Raw genomic sequence first — 10,096 nt, forward strand, 5'->3', positions numbered from 1 at the left:
TGAATAAATAAAATCCCTTTTATTGCTAAATAACTTCAGGTAAATTATGCCCTGTCTTGTAAGCCCATTAACCTCAGAAAGTTTGGTCATAACACAAAAATGACAAATAGTGCTGACCACATCTTTGAACTTCTGGTGTGTCAATAATAGCATTATCCAGGCATCTTTTAGGTCAGAGGAGTAAATTAAATTTACAAGAGATAAACATTTGTTTCATTGCTGAACTGCTATAATTCTGAATACCTTGACCTGGAAAATGAAGTAATATTAGATTGATGCGAAAGTAATTGCAGTTTTTGCTATTATTTTTAACTTTTTAAGCTGCAATTACTTTTGCACCAACCTAATAGAATACGAAAATTTGGGCAGGCATTGGACTTTATTTTCAAAGTGTTACTCAAAGACACATTCGTATTGTGGACTGATGATCCTTATAATCCGCATGGCTATTTTTTCCTGTAATGTGGTCTGATTGAAAATTTCTAGAGAGGAAGCATTCAAATTACCATAAAAGAGGCCAGTAAGTTTTCAAATTGTTCTCATCACTGGAAATGTCTTCCTCCCAGTAATTCAAATTCTGCTTCCTATAACTATACTCACTGATCCTCATTCTTTCCTCTGAAGCTATACAGAATAAAAGTCATTTTCTTCAGCTGTTTGTTATTTGACATTATTTTTTTGGATCCCCCCCACCCTCTTCTTATCCTTCTGTATAGACCGATGACTGGTTTTGCTGATTTCTTAATGTGGTCTGACAAAGCAGCTTCAAATAGCACTTACAAACACAATGGCCTAGAATTAGATAACTCAAGAGTTCAGAAAACTTGGGAATACATTTTTTTTACAAGTTATATTAAAAAGCCACCAGATATTTTATCAAAGAATAATAGCAATGATAATGACAACAAACACATATGTGGATTTCCAGAATTTCTAAAGTTCTTTCCTCGGCATATCTCCCCAATCCCTATTTGTACTAGAAATAATAGTCTTATTCCTGATACTAATTCCTCAGGATCCCTCAAAAAGTAAACATTTACCATGTGTACATCGATATAAGGAGAACAGAGAAAAGAAAAGATTCTACTCATCAATACTAATCTGATCTACTCTTGAATATCTTATCTACTATTAGAGTTAATGAATTTTTGAATATGTAATGCCCATTACATATTACAAAATTCAGGATACCAAATAACATATAATAGACAATAATTCTCCCTCTTACCCAAATCCCCAACCTCCCAGGAATCCCCCAAAGGCTTTGACGGTTACTAGTTTCTCTTGTAGTCTTCCAGAATTATTCTATGAATATACGATTACATATTCACATATGTGAGTTAAACTTTTTTGTACAAAAACTGTAACAATATATTTTGGAGACCACTTTGCCACAACAGAGAATCACCTCATTCTGTTAAGCTACCCATTGTACTCTGGTATCACAATTTAACAGTTCACCTTTCTTAGATATTTTGATTGTTTCCAGTCTTTTGCTAGTAAAAACAATGTTCCGATGAATATCTGTACACACAGCGAGTTCTTGAATAATGTTTTGTTCAATGTCTTTTTGTTGTAATGTTGATGAGATGCCATAGGAGCTTAACTATTGTTTGTATCGATTAGCCTGTGGTAAAACTGGTTTCATTATATGTCATTTCACTTAAAGTCACAGAACCTATTGACAACGTTAAGTGAGAACTTGCTGTATTTTTTGGTCCCCTTGTGCAAGTATACCTATAAAATTAATTACAAAAAAAGAAAATTATATGCTAAAGAGCATGCACCCTTATTTTAATGGATGCTAGAGACTCCAAGGAGTCCATACAACAGCGTATGAGTTTCTCCACACACTTGCCAAAACTGTGTGTTATCAAATCTGTTGATCTTGGGCAGAATGAAGATGAAATACTTTGAGATGCATCTGAGTTTCACTTTAACTGACAGTTTTCTTATACTGATGTTGAACATCTTTCAAATGTTTAATAGTTGTAAGTATTTTCTTTTTCATTACTGGAGCTTTCTATTGTGCTTAATAGTCTTTTTTAAAGATTCATTTGTAGCAACTTTTTATATGTGATGCTATTAACATTCAGTCCATAACATGACACAAATATTTCCTCTCAATTTGTAAATATCTTTGAATTTTAGCTAAAGAATTTTGATATGCAGATATTAAAAATATATTTAAAATTAGAAAAGTTTTCTCCTCTCTGAGTTTATATAAAAGGCTTCCCATTTTCTTACAATAATATGATAGTTTTATTTTAATTTATGAATGTTTGATACACCTGAAATTCATTTTGGTGTAAGGGATGGGGGAAAATTCAATTATATTTTTTCAGATATTCGATTATCCCAGAATTATTTATTAAATGATCTGTTCTTCCCCACTGATGTGAAATTCCACCTTTGTCATTTATTAAATTTTATTTGGGGATTCTGTTTATAAATCCACTTTTCTAGCTCATTGGTCTGTGTGTACATACATGTGCCTGTACAACACTATTTTATTTACCATAATTGATAGAACTAACTTTTCCCCATGTGAAAATTTTTTTCACATAAGTTTCCTAGCTATTCTTGTATGCTTATTTTCACATGTGATGTTTACAAACTTGTTTAGTTAAAAAAAAGATCTGTTGGTATATTACTGAGATTCTGAAAAACACGATAGATTACTTTAGGCACAATGGAGATATTTATAATGTACCTGTTCTCTTTAGGACTAGAGTATATACCTTGTGCATATTTATGTATTTTTTCCTTTAGTAGCATTTTAACCTTCCTCTTATAGAGTTTTGCACATTTCTTATTAAGTTTATTCTCAGGTATTTGATCTTTTTGTTGCTATTACATTTTATCTTTTACATTTCAAACCGGTTACTCTCTGTATATACAATTGTGTGTAGCTTAGCAGTAGGGTTACAGTCTAAGAAATGCATTGTTAGGTGATTTTTATCATTGTGAGAACATCCTAGAATGTATTTACACAAATCTAGATGGGCTAGCCTACTGCACATTTAAACTATATGGAAGAGCCTATCGCTCCTAGGCTACAAACCCATACAGGATTGTACTGATTAATTACTGTAGGCAATTGGAATACATAGTATTTGTATACCTAAACATATCTACACAGAAAAGGTACAGTAAAAATATGGTACAAAAGATTTAAAAATTATACACCTATATAGAGCACTTACCACGAATGGAGCTTGCAGGACTGGAAGCTGCTCTGGGTGAGTCAGTGAGTAAGGGGTGAGAAAGTGTGAAGGCCTAGGACGTGACTGTATACTCCGTATGGCCCCTCACTGGCAACATTAGCAGGGGATTTTATATGTTTAGGGACCACGGTGAACAAAACAACAGAAGATTAAATCAAGTACACAAGAAAATGATGCATTCAGGGGACCAGGTACACAAGAGATGTATGAGGCTGCTGCCAGCATACCACAGCATGCTGTTTCACAGGAACATTTTTTTATAAGTAGAAAGAGTACACTCTAAAATAACAATAAAAAGTATAGTATAGTAAACACATAAACAGGTAACATAGTTGCTTATTATCATTATCAAGTATTAGGTACTCTACGTAATTGTACATGCTGTACTTTTTATGACTGGCAATGCAGGTTTGTTTATACCAGCATCACCACAAACATGTAAGTAATTCATTGTGCTACGACTTTATAACAGCTGTGATGTGAGTAGGATATAGGAATTTTTTTCAACTCCATTATAATATTATGGGACCACCAACAAACATGCAGTTCTTTGTTGACTGAAATGTCGTTATGTAGCACATGACTGTAGAAACAACATATCTCAGTGACTCTACTGAATTATCTTACTGTCTAATAAAATTTTTAAATGTATCTAGTCTTATTTTATTAAAAAATTTTATCATAAGTAAATGTAAGTATTTTATCAAATATTTTTTCAGCATATGTGAATATGAATATATTTTTCTCATTTGATTAACATGTAGGGAAATGTATTATTAGGTTTGCTAATAGTGAAACATTCTTGCATTTCTGATATGTACCTTATTTAGTAAAGATCTACTATTATTTTAAAATATGATCAATTTTACTAACTAATTTCTTAGAATTTTGAAAATCTATTCTCATAAGTAAAATAAATCTGTTGTTTTATGTTTTTATATTATCATGATATTATTGTAGTTCCTTAAAAAGCATTTTGAAATTTTTTCTACTTGTCTATGTTCTGGCACAGTTTAAGTAGATTGGAGTTCTCTGTTTTTTAAAGTTTCAGAAAATACCCTGGTGAAATACCTGGGCCTTAAACATGTTTAGAGAGGAGAAAGACAATGAGATGGTTCTGAGCATTTCCCTGTTTTTATTTATATTTCATACGTCTTCTGTGGTTTGTTTTGATAATTTATATTTTCCTATAAATTGATCGATTTCACAGAGGTTTTCAAATTATTTTTCACACAGTCAAGCAAAATAACTCCTACAATTATTTAAATTCACTCTGTATTGAGTGATTTTCCCATTTTCTTTCCTAATTGGCATATTTCTTCCCTCTTATCTTGGTTGCATTTGGTAATGTTTTCTCTATTGTTTTCTTTTCAAATAATTAACTTTTAGATTTACTTAGTACTTTTTTTTTTCTTTTCCTAATGTATTTGTTTCTAAACCTTAAAGCTATGACTTACAAACGTGAAAAATATTCTTGGGAAGAGTCATGTTTAAACTGTTAATAATCATTTATGTCTTAGGAAAAATAACTTTCAGATTGTTTTTTGAAGCTAGGTTTTGGAAACGGGAAGGAGAGTTATTAATCAAGCAGTTATTAGTCCACGGAAGGGGACGGTGACAAGTATAAGCACAGTACTGGGGAGTATCGGGAGATATAAACCCATGATGAGACACGGTGTCTCCCACACGCATACATCCCAATATGTCCCTTTGATATCACATAATGGCTTGATGTTCCAGGGAGGGAAAAATAAGTTAGTATCTATTGGAAAAATGCTTAAATAAAAAACAGAATTAAATCAGCTACATAAATTATGGAACATGAATCATGGTACTTTCTGTTTCTCGGTAATATAAATGTAGCAAAACCAAGCAAACAGCTTTGTCAAGAGGCCAATAACCAGCTACAAATGCTCCCAATCAGGCCACTTTATTCACCCAAAGGTGCTGCCACAAGAAGGGACAGGATAGATGGGCGACCAACCATGACAGCCCAAAGCTGCCTAAAATAACCAGAGTCCCACTTATCCCGAGGGACTCTTCCTCTCTCTTATTACTGCCTCCTCTTTCTGACAGTTGATCAACATCTTGTGTTTTTAAGTGTTTTTATTTTCTAACATACTTTTCTCTGTTTGATCATTATAACAACCCTGTGTATTAGACTTCTCTTCCTCTCACATCTACCTGGACACAAGTTTTGCTGATTCTTCATTCAACATGTGTCCCATGCCTATCTTGTCTTTTTCCAGATCCTTCTTTTGAGTTTGGACTTTATCATCTCATCCCCAGATTTCTGTAGTAGTCTCCTATCATCCTGCCTCCAGCAGGATAAGCTAGCTGCTGCAAAACAAACAACTTCCAAATCTCAGAGGGTTAACACAATAAAGGTTTATTACTCATTCATATCACAGTTTAATGAAGGGTATGGGGTGGGGTGGGGCAGGGTAGAAAATGTTCTGTGTAGTCTTAGGGATCCAGGTTCCATATAGCTATGGTTCCATCATCCCTTTAAACATAAAGATATAGATATATTGAAAATAAAAGAATGGAAAAGTAAATCTTGAGTAAATAGTTAAAAGAAATAATAATGAGCCAAAATCAATGAATAGAAAACAGACAAACAATAAAGGAAATTAATAAAGGTAAAATTTGGTTCTTTAAAAAGACAAGTGAAATTGATAAAGCTATAGCCATAGTATTTAAGGGGGAGGGGGAAGAAAGAGAGAAGAGATATTACCAGTATTGGGAATGACAGAAGAGATACTACTCTAGATTCTACAAACATTAATGATAATAAAAGAATATTATGAACAACCTTATGCCAATAAATTCAACAATTTAGATGGACTAGACAAATTCCTAGAAGAAAATAAAAGGTTTGCCAAACTGACAAAAGATGAAATAGAATCTTTTAAAAAATATTATAAAATAATATTAACAAACTAATAATCATAGACAGTGTCTAGTAATTATAAACATAATATCTGAGTAGTCCTGTATCTATTAAACATTTCAATTAATTTTCAGAAACAAATTTGAAATATCTACATCTCTAGAGATTAAAATCTATAATGTAATAGAATGAACACACCAACTAATGTCAGTTATAGCACAGAGCTTTCTAAATATAGCCAAGACTTCCAATGATACTGAGGAAAATTATTTGGTTTATCAGTGCCTTTAATCGCAAAGGCTCAGATAGTTTCATTGGTGAATTCTATCAAACATTTAAAAAAGAAATAACACTCTTACAGTAACTATTTAAGAAAGTAGAGGAAGAGGGAATACTTTTCAACTTGCTTATGAGACTACCAAAACACTGATACCAAAATCTAACAAAGATGTGTGTGTGTGTGTGTGTGTGTGTGTGTGAGAGAGAGAGAGAGAGAGAGAGAGAGAGAGAGAGAGAGAGAGAGAGAGAGAGAGGAAAGAAAATAGAGAGGGAGGGAGAACTATGAAGAGAAATAAAAATTACAGCTGAATACACCTCATGAACATAGACACAAAATTCTTTAACACAATATCAGTAAACCAAATCCTGAAATATAGATAGATAGATAGATAGATAGATAGATAGATAGATAGATAGATAGATAGATAGATCACGACCAACTGGGGTTTATTTCAGGAATGCAAGAAATGAGGGGAAATATAAGCATAAAACACGTGAGCAAATTAAAACCATGCAATGAGACGGTAAAAATAAATCCAAATATAAATAATTATATTGCACCTATATGGACTAAACACTTAAAAATTATGATTACCGGACTGGATTAAGAAACAACAGCCACAATATGCAGTTTAATATACATCATAGAAAAGTTTCAAGAATGGGGGAAAATATACATGATGCAGATAAGATCAAAAGGAAATCCATGTAATTCTACTAATATCCATGATAATGGATTTTAAGGCAAAAACATGAATATCATTAATAACAAGAAAGTTTTATTTCCCCAAGAATATATAAAAATTTTAAATTTATATGCACCTTTAAGTATGTAAAATAAAAATGAATAAGAACTACAAGAAGAAAATTTTTAAATGGGCATTTGCCTCATTTTTTTACTTATTTTTAATTCATTGAATTATGCTATATTTTATGCTTAGTCATTAGCTGATTTTAAATCTTTTCAGAACAAGCTTAATTAATTGATTTTAAAACTCTCATAGTGGGACTTCACTCAGTTTACTAATGTTTGTGGTCATGGTCCCTAGCTCCCTTATGAGAAGGAGCTGGAAGTCTGTTGCCTTGGTAAGAGATCTCTCCCTTGGGCCTAGAGCCTGCCAACCAATGCCACTTTTTGAGAAAACTCCTCCTTTGGTCCTCTTCCCTAAATTAATGAAAGCCTTATGCTTGGATATAAAGCAGATGAGGCAACTTAGTTATAGTACTAAAATTTAAGTGCCAATAGTACCTTCGAAATGAAATGTAAGAGTGGCATCTTCTGTTTTTATTTTCATTTTTAGTTGTATTTATTTTTTAATTTATTTGCTTCTGAGCCTTTTGAAGTTTGTTTATGGCAATACATGCATGAGATACAACACTCAAAACACACGAATGGAAATATTGAGAAAATCCATGTCTTTGTCTGTCCCCCAAGACCCAGTTCCAAGTAGTAGAGGCGACTGGTGTTACTAAAAGTTAGATTACCAAACAAGTGTTCTTTACCTTGATTTTCCCCGTTTACTATTTATCCTGGGCATTATTCCGTATCAGTTTATAGAGTGGTACATCTCATTCTTTTTCATTTCCTGCATGCTATCCATTGGATACATGAACCATTTGTTCCTGACCAGCCCCTTCTGAAGATGGTTTGGATTTTTTCTAATCATTTGCTATCACAGACAATGTGGCCATGAAGAGCTATGTATGTATGTTCTTTTCACTTGCTAGAGTGTATCTAAGGAATATATTCCTAAATGTGAATGAGTTAGGTCAATGGTGTGTGTATGCATTTCATTTTGCTAAACATTACCAAGTTATCTCATAAATAGAAGTTCTACAAATATGTTCTCCCAATAATTTCAGACACTGCTTATGCCCCTGCACCTTTGCCAATTTATCACAATGTTTATCTTTACATTGTGATAGGTGAAAAATAGTTTTTTACTGTCATCATAAGAGGGGATTGGATATACATTTTAAAATACTACCAAATAATGTTAATAAATAACATGACTATAATAAATGTATTATAATAATTATAAACAAAAACATTTTCAATACAATGATAATAATAAAAAAAAACATAAGTACACACCATTCGGTTTAAAAAAAATACAGACGAAGACCACTGTATGTTCTTCTCTAATTGAATTTCCCCATTTCTTCTTTTCAGAAGTATTTGTTGCCCTGAATTTAATATTTACCATTTGCAGGTATTTATTTATGTCTTACAAAACACATATGTATTCCCAAACTCTCTGTATGTATGTATAATTAGTTTCCATGTTTTTAAACTTCATGTCAATATTGTCATCTCTGTGAATTCCTCTACAGTGTGCTTTTTATCCACAACATTATTTTGTAAGAATTCATTCATATCTATGTAGTTCAAATTCATTCATTTATCTTACTGCTCAGTACTCCATTGAGTAAATAGGTCACAGTTTATTTATTTGACTATTGATATTCCTTTAGGTTATTTCCAATTGTGGCTCTTTGAGACAATGTTACTACTGTAACCATTCTTGTAAATATTTCTTCAATACACGAGGAGGCAGGTACCTAGGAGTGGATCTGCCTTATTTGGGTATCTTTAGCTTTACTACATATTGGAAATTGCTTTTGAAAGTAATAGTCCCAATTAATACTCTCGTCAGCAGCATAGAAAAGTTGCTGCTGTTGTTTCATATCCTTTCCAAAACTTGGCATTTGGATATATTAATTCTTTGCCAATATGATGAATTTGAAACAGAATTTCATTGTGGTTTAATTTGTATTTCCCTGATTACAAATGGAAGTAAGCATTTTTATATAAAAGCATTTGTATTTTTCTTTTATGTAAACTGTCTCTTTGTGGTTTTAGCTCAATTTTTTTCTATTAGGTTATTGTTTTTGTTTCATTTTTAATTGTTTTGTAAGAGGTTTTTTATTTTTTAGGAGATTAGCTAGCTTAGCTGTCATTTTTATCACAAATTGCTTTTTTACATTTTCCGTTTTTCTTTTCTCCTTATAGTGAATTCTATTTATTTTAAAACAAGGTATTTAAATTTATATGTGTATACATATATTCACATAAACATAATTGTATATAAATGCACAAATATGACCACATATAGGAATTTTGTGTGTGTGCAATTATTTCCTGTTTTTGTTTGATTTTCTGCTCATTCTCTTCTACTTTTCCCCTCATATAAACCTCCTCCTTTTCCCTGCAAAGGTAACTCATACATGTTGTATACCTTAAACTTACACATCTTATATATCAATTATATTTCAAATAAAAAAGATAACTCATATTAAAGACTATATATAACCCATATTTTGTGTTTAAATAATTCTATATTGAAATATATACTTCCAGACATGTACACTTGTATACATACTATACAGAGTATTTAATTTTTTGTCATTATTTGGTTTATAAACATGGGATTATGCTAACATAATCATTTTTTACTTTTTATATTTTCATGTAACAATACTTTGTGAAAATCTCTCCAAGTCAACTTGTATAGTTCTAACTCATTCTTTTAATGGCTCCTAAATTGTCTTGCATCAGCAAACATTTTTCTAAGCAAACTCCATGGCACAGAGACTTTCAGGGACCTAAAAACGGATAATTGCACTTAGTTTAGATTTTAATAATATATTTTGGACATTTATTTATATGCATGAAATTTAAATTGACATTAAGAGG

The sequence above is a fragment of the Rhinolophus ferrumequinum genome, chromosome 3 (genome assembly GCF_004115265.2).
Source record: "Rhinolophus ferrumequinum isolate MPI-CBG mRhiFer1 chromosome 3, mRhiFer1_v1.p, whole genome shotgun sequence".
Taxonomy (NCBI): domain Eukaryota; kingdom Metazoa; phylum Chordata; class Mammalia; order Chiroptera; family Rhinolophidae; genus Rhinolophus; species Rhinolophus ferrumequinum.